The sequence below is a fragment of the Mesocricetus auratus genome, unplaced genomic scaffold (assembly GCF_017639785.1).
Source record: "Mesocricetus auratus isolate SY011 unplaced genomic scaffold, BCM_Maur_2.0 Super-Scaffold_100010, whole genome shotgun sequence".
NCBI classification, from domain to species: Eukaryota; Metazoa; Chordata; class Mammalia; order Rodentia; family Cricetidae; genus Mesocricetus; species Mesocricetus auratus.
The window spans coordinates 4,991,127-5,003,540 of NW_024429194.1; the positions used below are offsets into that span (position 1 = coordinate 4,991,127).

The 12,414-nt window shown below is 46.3% G+C and overlaps 1 long non-coding RNA gene across 2 annotated transcripts in view; it reads right to left on the reverse strand.

Moving 5' to 3' along the window:
* Positions 1 to 11,711, reverse strand: part of LOC121142707 — a 28,611-nt gene extending 16,900 nt beyond the window's left edge. For both annotated transcript variants that reach the window (XR_005879744.1, XR_005879745.1), the window contains exon 1: positions 11,573 to 11,711. This is a non-coding gene — a long non-coding RNA (uncharacterized LOC121142707). The remainder of the gene's footprint in view (positions 1 to 11,572) is intronic.
* Positions 11,712 to 12,414: the final 703 nt, after the last annotated feature.

The following is a 12,414-nucleotide window of genomic DNA, read 5'->3' on the forward strand; positions in this document are numbered from 1 at the left end:
ACAGGGTCCCCCCGCACTGTGGGCATTGCAAGCGAGGGAATGTGCCCAGAGGAATTCGGGTGGAGATTGCCATGTTTCCTTGACATCCGTGAAGCAAAGCCATGAGCATAAGCTAGATGCCGAAGGCACCAACATTGTGAACCACAGTGCCCGTCAGCTCTCCGCCTAGAGAAACGCGTTGTGTGCAAACCTGAGTACAGACACCCAGGAGCTTGTGGGAAGTGGACATAACAAGGTAAAACAAAACACAACTTCTCATGAGAGAACACACGCCCAGTTATCTGACAGCATGCATGCACACTTATATGCACAAGTGTGTATGCATACAAATACACATCGGAGTGTGTCTGGTTATACACGTCCATTCACATGTGTGAAAAAGCACTCACATACGGGCATACACCCACATGGTGCTCACATTTTTACTGCCTGCACATTTACACACACACACACACACACACACACACTCACAGGCACTGGCACACAGATTCTTTTAAATCTTTTATCATTGGAATGCTTGCTTTCAGGAGCCAATTCCTGGCTTTTCCTCCTGGCATTTCCTGTCTGGATTTACAGCAGGCAGTGTAACGGTCCAAGGCTGTAAATAACACTGTCCCAGTAAATGACACCAGCTCAAAAGTTACTTCTTTACCGGCGGCTTCAGGAGGCAAGCTTGGAGTGGGGGCACTGATGACAGATAGGTTTGAGCTCTTCCGCCATCGCTGAGCTGATTAATGTACGAGAATGTACAGAGTCCATGGAGGCAAACACCACCATGTTAAATGTAAAAGGCAATCAGGCTCCGGGTAGCCACAGCTGCCAATACATGTATTTCAGGAAGTCAATTTATTCTTAAATGGGATTTTAACATTGGCTAAAGGAGTCACAGCCAATCCCTTATTTATCAGAAAGCCGTGTTGAGCAGAGAACAATGGGCTTGCCCGCCACACAGTCTGGAGGGACAGGAAGTCAACAAACTCCAGGAGGAAATACTTTCCTCCTTATTTATTTGCAACCCTGGGTGGGGTGAGGGGTCAGAGAGGTCAGATCTCACAGCGCTGCCCGGTCCTGCTCCAGGCCCTCCCAGTGGTGCTGGCTGTAGCTTTGATGGGAGTGGCCCCCTCTTCCAGACATACATTTCTGGTGGCAGATGGAATAAAGTCGCCTGCTGAGGCCTCCAGGAAGAGGGTTTCATTCTTTTGTTTTTTTTTTTACGTGTGTGTGTGTGTGTGTGTGTGTGACAGAGACAGAGACTCTATGTTTGTGTATATGTAGTGTGTGTGAGTCTGTGTGTGACAGAGATACTGTATGTTTGTGTATGTGTAGTGTGTGTGAGTGTGTGTGTGAGAGACAGAGACTGTATGTTTGTGTATGTGTTGTGTGTGTGAGAGACAGAGACTGTATGTTTGTGTATGTGTAGTATGTATGAGTGTGTGTGAGACAGACTGTGTGATTGTGTATGTGTAGTGTGTGAGTGTGTGTATATGAGTGTGTGTGTATGTGTGTGAGACAGACTGTGTGTTTGTGTATGTGTAGTGCATTTGAGTGTGTGTGTGTATGTGTATGAGACAGACTGTATATTTGTGTATGTGTAGTGCATTTGAGTGTGAGTGTGTGTGTGAGAGACAGACTGTATGTTTGTGTATGTGTAGTGTGTGTGAGTATGTGTGTGTGTGTATGTGAGACAGAGACTGTACATGTGTAGTGTGTGTATATGAGTGTGTGAGTGTGTGTGTGAGTATGTGTGAGAGACAGAGACTGTATGTTTGTGCATGTGTAGTGTGTGTATATGAGTGTGTGTATATGAGTGTGTGAGTGTGTGTGTGAGTATGTGTGAGAGATGGAGACTGTATGTTTGTGCTTGTGTAGTGTGTGTGAGTGTGTGAGAGTGTGTGTGTGAGTGTATGTGAGACAGAGACTGTATGTTTGTGCATGTGTAGTGTGGGTGTGTGTGAAAGATAGAGACTGTATATTTGTGCGTGTGTAGTGTGTGTGAACACAGAGGTGTGTACATCTGGGGTCTCCCTCACTCTCCATGTGAGTTTGGGGCCCACATTCTCCTGTGGATACTGGACACCTACCCAGCAAGCTACAGGGGTCCACTCATCTCTGAGGCCCAGCTGCAGTATCTGACACACAGCCACGAGCAGCTTTTCCATGGGCTGCCGGGTCTAGGATTAGGTCCCCATGCTTACAGTGCAGATGTCTTACACAGTGAGCTACCTCGGCTGCCCCAGGGAGCCCCATTCTCTAACTGCTCGGCTCTGTGTGACCAAAAGCCTGATTCTGCTTAACCTCTCTGGTCAGGTTCTTCACCCGAAGGTGCAGATGACACAACTCCCCTCCGTGATTTCTTGACAATTAGACAAAGGGGCTGAGTTTGGACTTCTGGTGATGGTTTAGCCAAAAAAGATTAAAAAAAAAACCCAGAAAAACAAAAAGCAAACAAAACAACAACAACGAAAAAAACCACTGCTTCCGTCTTTCTTTGTTCCTAGGCAGAAATGCACTTTGTATTGCTCAGAGGCCATGGCAGCTGGATGGGGACTTGGAACTGGCCCATGTGTCCATGAGATCAGGCTGTGGCCACCTCCCCTGTCACATGGGCGGAGCCTGGCATGAACTGCTGCTGAGGAGCTCCGGTGAGTCACATGAACCTGTGGCATCTGCATGCTCCATTAGCTGGAGCCTGGTTTGTTTTGGCACAGTGAACCTACTCGCCGGGCTTGAGCAGAAGCAAAGAGAAACCAGACTATGATGCAGGCAGCTGACAGTCACCTGACAATAGTTCCTGTGCCCTGAGGTCTGAGCACCAGAGGAAGGAGGAGCTTCCCGCAAAGAACTAGCAAGGCTCTGGTCTCTGCATGGAGCCCCTGGCTGTCCCTGGACCACAGTGTGGCCTCTTTCAGAACAATAGCGGGCCACTAAGGGGATTTAAGGTCATCCAGCAGCCCCCCCCCCCCCACATACACACAGTCTCACCTACAGCATCCTGTGAGCATCTCTGGGAACCTTCAGAGAGCGATCACGGCTATGTTTGTGTCTGGCACAGGCCTGTCCCCAGACCCTGGGGACAGGGACCTTCTGGGAGAAAACTGTTCAATGCAATCTTTGTTGAATCCTTTGGAATGACACAGAAAAGGACTTTTCTTAATATTATAAGGTACAAGATAATCCACGTGGGTCAATGAGAATTCGTAGGCTTGCTTCGGTTCTAATTAGAATCTGAAGACAGATTTTTTCCACTGTGAAATTCGTATCATTTAATCGTCTACATTGTGGTGACTGTAACATAAATATCAATATAGGATGGATTACATGCTTTTAGTATGATGAACACTGATGCCCGCTTTTGGGGGGATTATAAAGAAATCCATTAAACATCACAGATTTGTCCTGTAGCCCTGCCCTGTGGCTCACGTAGACTTTGGGGAGATCTATGCAGGGGCATGAAAAGAAGTGCCTGGACTCATAGCGCTCAAACAGCTATGAACATGCCCATGCAGTTGTTGCTCTAATTTTGTCTGTCTGTCTGTCTGGAAAAACACAGACCCAAAAGCACGACCTTCAGAAAACACACAGCTATCAGAATCACAGGAGATGTTTTTACCTTCCTCTTTAGACTACGCGCACCTTGGTTTACAATGGGTTATATATAGTCTGATTAACTTTTTTTCTATGTGAACCTAAGGCACACGTCCACTTGTTTGAGATTTCAAGCTATAGTCTTCCTAGATGGAAAACTTTGAGTTTTCTCTCCTGGACATCCAAAGAACAAGAAGGAGGCTTGCCGCAGACCCTCTCAAGCCTGTCTTCTCCGGTCCCTACAAAGCCCACAGTTCGCGTCTGGCAAACACAAGACGGAGCCTCAAGGTTTAGTTGTGGGGGGCGTCGCAGAGAACCCCATTCTGTTGTGTCTCAGCATGACCTTCCGCTGCGTCTACACCTGACCTGGTCAGAAGGAAGGGGCTCAAGATCCTTCGGTGGCAACCCTTCCACCAGCTTCCCCTCAAGTGAGCAGAGCTTGATCTGGATGAGTCAACTGAGATAATCAAGCTAGTCCTCCGGCTTCAATCTCATCAGCTCTAAAATGGTGGTCAGCCGCACTTTTATGGGGTGGCTTTGGGAACTAAATGAGAAATTAATCCTGAGGTTTCCAAGAACTGGGATCCATCCTGCAAGAGCTTCACAGAATTCAGGAGTGAAGTCGTCTGGCTTGGCACTGTCTTTGTGGGACAGCTTTTGATAAACTGAGTCAGTCTTTTTAATTTTTATTATTATTATTTTTTATCGCCTGGTCTGTTTCCTATGAAGTCACTTCTAGTGGTTTCTGGCTTTCTGGGAATTTTCTCACTTTAGATTGAGATTGTCTCATTTGTAGGCATGCTGTTATTCAAAATTCTGGTTTGATTTTCTTTTATGGTCACCTTTTAATTTATCATTTATTTTAATTTTTTATTTTTATCTATCTATTTTTTCAAGACTGTTTCTCTGTATTGTTTTGGAGGCTGTCCTGGAACTCGGCCTATAGACCAGGCTGGCTTGAACTCACAGAGATCTGCCTGTCTCTGTCTCCTCTTACTTGTTTTAAAAGTACAGTTTTGCAGGGCGTAGAATTCTTGGTTGATGGGTTTCCTTCCATACTCATATCTCCTACCCTTTGCGTTTTGATGTACATGGTTTGTGATCTGAAATCAGGTGTGAAGTTGTCAAGGTATGATCTTGAGGGTGTGATCCTCCACCTGTCTCCACCTCCCATGTGCTAAGATTACAGGCATGCACTATCAAATCACGCTTATGCTTTGGTTCTGGGGACTGAACCCAGTCATGGATTCCTGCATGCTGGATAAACACTAGCAGCTGAGCTACCTCCCAAGGCCCCTGTTTGCCTTTTTGTAACTTATTTCACCTTGTGCAATATCTTCAGGGTTCATCGATGCTGTAGCACACCTCAGAGCTCTCTTTTCAAACGGAATTTCATTGCATGGGTGTGTACATATCTCTTATCTGCTTTATGACTGGATATTGGGGTTGTGAATGATGATGCTATCTATGAATGTCACCATCTTATCTATGGCTTTGTACAGTTTGATTATGCTATGTTCGCATATGGATGTCTCTGGCTTCATTTTCTGAGATTCTCGGATGCATACATTGATATTTTTCAACAGATTTGGAGGTCTTAGGTATTTCTCCAAAAGCCATCCTGCCCTTTGTCCCCTCCGTCTCCCTCTGTGACTTCCACTGTACATCTGATGGCACCCCACGCATTTCTGAGAAGACAGTTTCTCTTGACCCTTTCCTCTGATTTTTTTGTATCGGGAAAATACATGACATTTTGTGTTGTCTCTTTGTTCAAATACACTCTTGAATGTAGTGATGAGAACAGATTTTTTTCAGTTGTTTCCTTTGTCTTTGAGACAGAGTCTGAAGATGTAGCTCTAATGTCCAACACTCGAGTCTCCTGCCTCAGCATGCTGTGTTATGTATGGGACTGCAGGTATGTACAACTATACCTGGATTAATTGTTTCCTCTCTCTCTCTCTCTCTCTCTCTCTCTCTCTCTCTCTCTCTCTCTCTCTCTTCTGAGACAGGGTTTCTCTGTATTGTTTTGGAGGCTGTCCTTGAACTTGCTCGGTAGCCCAGGCTGGCCTCGAACTCACAGAGATCCGCCTGCCTCTGCCTCCGGAGTGCTGGATGGTTTCTCTTTTTAACTACAGAATTTATGTTTGATTCCTACATGACTTTTCTCCCTTGTATGATGCTATTTGGTGATGCATTGGGCTCACTCAGTCTAATCCTTTGACCATAGATTTGGTTAACCTTTGAGACTGTTTATAATAGGTGATTTAAAGCTGAGGTTGCTTGTACAAGGTCAAGCCAGTTAACATTCCAGCATAGATGGACTCCATGAGACCCCACCCCTGGCTGAGAAGCTATTAACAGTTGCTGGCTGTGGGAGAGAGAGAGACAGAGACAGAGACAGAGACAGAGAGAGACAGAGACAGAGACATTCCTTAGGAGGAGGCAGCAAAAGAAGACAGCATGGGGATACGGAGGGCATGCAGGGGGCAGATACAATCAAACACATAATACATAGACGTGAAATTCTCAAAGACACATTAAAATATTGCATTTATAAAGCTTTTATCGAGTAAGCTTATTGTCAGTGTGTTTTCTCGAGAAAAGTTTGTACTCTCCTTCATAACCTGTTCGAGGGGCCCTGCGTTCTTATTTTCATTGTTTAAAACCAGACATATAGGCGCTGAGGCGATAGATCAGCTGCTAGCATGCGTGCTTAGCGTGCATGAGGCCATGTGTTTGATCTCTGACAACACATAAACTGGTCATGAGGTGCATGCCTGTAATGTCAGCACTTGGGCGGTGGAGGCAGGGGGGTCACAAATTCAAGGCCCTACTTGGTTGCTTAGGGAGCTTGGGGTTAGCCTGCACTAGACACCCTTTTCAAAATAACTGAATAGTAAAACTAATTGGTTATTTTAAAAATCAAAACTAGAAATCTATGTTTTAAATTTAACACCATATTCCCCCACAGTACTAAAATTTTGTTGTGGTGGATGTCATGAGTTGTTTGCTTCCTTAGTAACTAACTTTGTGGGTTGAATCTGTGAAATCTGAATTCTACCTTTTCTGGGCAGGAATATAACCTACAACGTTCACATTGGCCCCTAGTTTTTCCAGGCATATGTTGGACCTTTCCAAAACCCACTGAGGACTTCTGGCTCCTCTGTCCCCTGTATCCACATTATTCACATCTAACTTTGGAGACTCACAATTTTAGGCCATGAAAGCATAGCAGGAGAGCAAGAAAGAAGCATGAAAGTTATTATTTTGCTGGATTCCAACAACAACAGAAAGCCAACAAACTCACAGAAATGAAACAACTCACTACTCATTGAAAAATGGGTCAAGACAGAAACGAAAGACTTCCTAGAATTGGAAGAAAATAAACAACAAGACCAAACTTATGGGTCACAAAAGGCAGTTCTAAGGGTCAAGTTCATAGCACAAAACACCTACATAAAAAAACAGATCTGATATTAGTAATTTATGAGACTGACGTACTGCCTACTGTGCTAAGGAGGCGCCTGTCTGATATTAGTAATTTAACACCACACCTGAAACCTCTAGAACAAAAAGAAGAAACCAAAAGGAATAGATGAAAAGAAATGACCAAATTATGAAATCAATAAAATAGAAATGAAAAAAATCGATACAAAGAATCAATGAGACCAGTTGTTCTTTGAGAAAAATCAGTAAGACTACAAATTAACTAAAAGGCAGAGAGAGGATGTCCAATTTAATAAAATTAGAGATGAAAAGGGGGGACATAACAACAGATACAGAGGAAACCCAGAGGACATATTTAAAAATTTGTATTTTACTGTCTTATTTAGAGTTCCTACTGCAATGATGGACACTGTGACCAGAAGCACACGGGGGAGGAGAGGGTTTCTTTGACTTACAATTCCACATCCATAATCCGCCACAGAAGGAAGTCAGGACAGGAACAGAAACAGGAACTGAAAGTCAGGGGCTGATGCAGGGGCTGTGGAGGAGAGCTGCTTCCTGGATTGCTCAGCCCCCCCTCTTCCTTTCTCCCTCCCTCTCTTTCCTCCTTTCCTCTTTTCCTTCTTCCTCCCTTCCTTCTTTTTCAAGACAGGGTTTCTCTTTGTAACAGTCTTAGCTGTCGTGGAACTCGCTTTGTAGACCAGGATGGCCTAGAACTCACAGAGACCAGTCTGCCTCTGCCTCTGCCTCTGCCTCTGGAGTGGTGGGATTAAAGCCATGCTTTCTTATAGAACAAGGACCACCAGCCCAGGGAATGGAGTCACCCACAATGGGCTGGGCCCTCCTCCATCAATCACTAATTAAGAAATGCCTTGCAGTGGATCTTATCGAGGCATTTTTTTTCTCAGCTGAGATTCTCTCCTTTCAGATAATGCTAGCTCATGTCAAGTTGACATAAAACCAGCCAGCATAGGCACCAAATTTGAAAATATGAAAGAAATGAATAATTTTCTTGAATCACACCACTTACCAAAGTTAAATCAGGACTAGGTAAGCAATTCAAACAGATGTATAACCCTACTCAAATAGAAGCTGTCATTAAAAATCTCCCAACAAAAAGCACAGAGCCAGAATGGTTTCAGTGCAGAATTCTACAAGAGTTTGAAAGGAGAATTGATGTCCATACTCAAATTACGCCACAAAATACAAACAGAACATTGCACAATTTGTTTCACAAAGCCACAGATATCCTGGTACCCAACCCACATAAAGACTCAACAAAAAAATAATATTACAAATTTCCCTTTTGAACATAGATGCAAACATTTTCAACCAAAAAAATAGTTGCAAACTGAATCTAAGAACACATAAAAAAGACCACCTACCATAATCAAGTAGGCTTCATCTTAGAGATACAGGGATGGGTCAACATATATAAATTGATAAATGTAATCCGCCACATAAAACAAACTGAAAGACAACAACCACATGATCAAATTTTTAGATGCCAAAAAGGCCTTTGATGAAATCCAACACCCCTTCATGATAAAAGTCCTGGAGAGATTAGGGACACAAGGTACATATACCTCAGCGTAATAAAGCCAGGTTACGGCAAGCCCACAGGCAACATCAACCTAAACGGAGAGAAATTTAAAACAGTTCCTCTAAAACCAAGAAGACAAGGCTGTTCACTCTATCCACACCTGTTCAGTACTATGCTGGCTCATCTCCTGTCACCTAGACACGCGAGCTAGAGGGAGCCTCAGCTGAGAAAAGGCTGCCATGAGATCCGGCTGTAAGGCATTTTCTTCATTAGTGATTGATGGGGGCCGGCCCAGCCCATTGTGGGTGGGGCCATCCCTGGGCAGGTTCTGTAAGAAAGCAGGTTGAGCGAGCCATGGGGAAGCAAGTCAGCAAACAGTTCCCTTCCGTGACCTCTCTATCAGCTCCTGCTTCCGGGTTCCTGCGCTGCTGCTTGAGATCCTGTCCTGACTTCCTCTGACGAAGAGCTATGATATGGAAGTGTAAGCAGAATAAACCCTTTGCTCCCCAAGTTGCCTTGGCCACAGTCTTTCATCACAGAAACAGTAATGGTGCTAGCATAGTAGGGCATTGCTATGACAGACGTGACAATGTTTGGGGGAGGACAGCAGAAGGACTTTGGAACTTTGTGCAAAACAAACAAAAACATTGAGCATTTAGTGCCTCAGTGAGCCATTCTGTCGGAGCTTGGAAGGCAAGAATGTTGAGCACAATGCAGACAACGGAGGCCTTGGCTTGTGAAGTTTCGGAGGGAAGTTTAAAGATTTTGGGGCCGTTTGTTAATCTGAATTAGGATTCTGTTGTTTTCTAGTCTGCTGGGGCTGAAGAATCAGCTGTGATTAGCACGATGCCAGGACTACTAAAGGGAAACCGTTGCTTTACTGGGACCCTTGATGCCGGTCGGCTGGAGCTGAGAAATTAGTGGTGCTTAACGAGGCCAGCGTTGTTGGGGTGAAATCTTCTGGGAGGTGTTTCCTGGGAGTCCACACACACAGGCTGTGTTGTTTCAAAGGCATCCGACGTCTTGCTGGCTGGCAGCTGAACTTGGTAGTGCCGGAGCCAAAATCAGGTGGTACTGATTTTGAAGGCATGAAGGAGTCATGATGAGCAGCCCAGGCCTGGCGCTGTGGAGCAGGGGTGGAGCCTCCCGAATAGAGCACAAGAGAGGCCTTAGGTGAAGGTGTGGCCCGGTTGCAGCAGACGATCCCCGCAGACGTGGAGATGCCAGCACCACGGGATGGCCACCCAGAACAGCAGCAGCGGTGGAGCAGAGCCAGTGTGAGCTTACCAGACAAGCTGTGCGTGCAGAGGGCGGAGCCGGAGAAGCAGCCCACGCCCCTCGGGGGAGTCCAGGAGACGGTGAGTGGATCCCACACATTGGGCATTTACACTGTGTGGTGACATCTTGCTGGTACAAATAAAGTCTGTCTGAAGGTCAGAGAATGGAGCTGGCCACTAGCTAACCATAGAGGTCTAGAGGTCCTACAAGCAAGAGAGCGCCACCTACTGTTTGAGTACGGTTTATCTTTGTTCAGACTGACTGTGCCCGGGGTTCTCTCCTCCTGAAGAGAGACGATGTTCAATTTAAATTTGATTTTTTTTAGAGGATCCCACATTAGAAAAGCTTTTTAACTTTTGAAAGAGGTTTTGGATGTCTAGAGAGACTGGATATTTTAAAGGGACTGGCATTGTAATGTGTTTGGATTTGTAGAGAGCATTTAAAGTTACTTATGTTTTTAACGTGAGACCCTGAGGATGAATAAGAAAGGGAGATGTGTATTGATAGGGATGTGTCTTTGTGTCAAGCTGGGGAGGGGTCAGGTGTGCTGGCTAGTCTTACGTCTGCTTCACACAAGCTAGGGGTATCTAAAAGGGTGAATCTCAACTGAGAAAATGCTTCTGTGAGATCCAGCTGTAGGACGTATTCTTAATTAGTGACTGATGGAGGAGGGCCCAGCCCACTGTGGGTGGAGCCATCCCTGGCCTGGTGGCCCTGGATTTTATAAGAAAGCAGGCTGAGCTAGAGGGGCCTAAGGATACCACCAGAAAAACCACAGAATCAACTGACCGGGGCTCATAGGAGCTCAGAGAGACTAAACCAGAGAGTTTGCACGGGATTGACCTAGGCCCTCTACACGTATGTGAAGGTTGTGTAGTGTGATCTTCCTCGTGGGACTCTTAACAGTGGGATCAGGTGCTGTCTCTGCCTCTTTTGTTGCTCTGGGGACCTTTTCTTCCTACTGGGTCACCTTGTCCAGCCTTAGCAAGAGAGGAGGCGCCTAGTCTTACTGCAACTTGATGCGGCAGGCCTGTCCCTTTCTGAAGAGAATGGAGGGGGAGAGGAATGGATTGCAGGGAGGGAAGGCTGAGGAGAGGAGGACTAGGGGGAGAGGAGCAGGGAGAGGAGGAGGATGGGGAACTGTGACTGAGTGGGGAATTATTAATTAATAATAAAATAAATATTTTAAAAAGAGAAAAAGGCATTGCTACTTTTGCAGCACACCGCCAGTGCCTTTGTGCTCAGGGGTAGCCTGAGGTGGTTCTGACCAACGGGGGACTGGCAGAAGTCCCTGCACAAACCCTCTATTATATTCTAAAATTAAAAAAAATAAACATTGTTTGTGGACACACTCACAGCACATGCCGTTTATGATTTGCCTTTTCTTACCTGGAACGCAGGCCAAGGGTGTAAGTATGTTATGATCACGGGGCAACAAGCGTGGGGACGACGGCATGTGACCGTGGGCAGGAAGAGCAATTTGCAGTGTTCTACACACACACACACACACACACACCACACACACACATATTTCTCCTAAGATTTGTTGGACGAGGGGAGACGCTTCTATCTGACGAGGCCTTGTGTTTCTATATTCTGCTGTTCTGCATGCCAAGGGCGACCTCAGCTGATGGTTGGGGAGGCTGTCTTAGCTAGGGTCTCTGTTGCTGTGAGGAGATGCCATCACGGCGGCAACTCTTATCAAAGGAAAACACTTACGTGGGGCTGTCTTCCAGTTTCAGGGGTGTAGTCCTAGCGTCACGGTGGGACATGGTAGACATGCTGGAGAAGGAGCCGATAACTCTGCATCTTGGTCCACAGGCAGCAGCAGGAGAGTGAGCGCCACGCTAGACCTAAGTTGAGCATACAAGGGACCTCAAGGCCCATCCCCCAGTGACACACCTCCCTCCAGCAAGGCCACACCTCCTGATAGTGCCACTCCCTGTGGGCCAAGCTCTCAAACCCGTGAGTGTATGGTGGCCATAGCAATCGAAACCACCACAGAGGGCAAGTTATGGAAGTCCTCTGGGATCTGGGTTCGGCTGGGGTGGGCCAAGGGGGAGGGTTTTGGTGAGGGAGCGGTTGTGTAACTGATGGTGAGGTCAACACAGGCTAGGGGGAAGGAGGCCCAGTGAGAGACTAAGAAGCTTGGGTGCCGGGGTCATGGGATACAGTATACACAGGGGTTTAGATGCTGGGTGTGCTGCCTATTGATGGTTGGACACTGAGCGGGAGGAAGTTCAGCCGGAGCTCGGACTTAGCATCTGCTGTTTCATCTGCTGGCATTGTAAGCATGAGCCATCACACCTGGCCAAGGTGGGAACTTTGGATATGGCCTGTGGTGGACCTGACATAGCCCAGGAGGGGTGTTGGCTACTGAGGGGATCTTGGAAGGAGGTGTCTGCTCCACCTGGGCTTCCGGGAGTGTACTTCTTCAGGGATACCTGAGAGAGCCCTGTCAAGATCCAAGCTGTCTGCTCCTCCTGAGTACTGGGCCTCGGAGACTTCACTGGCAGCCCGGGGGTATCTCATGGCTTTGCTTACCTTCTCTTCTTCACATC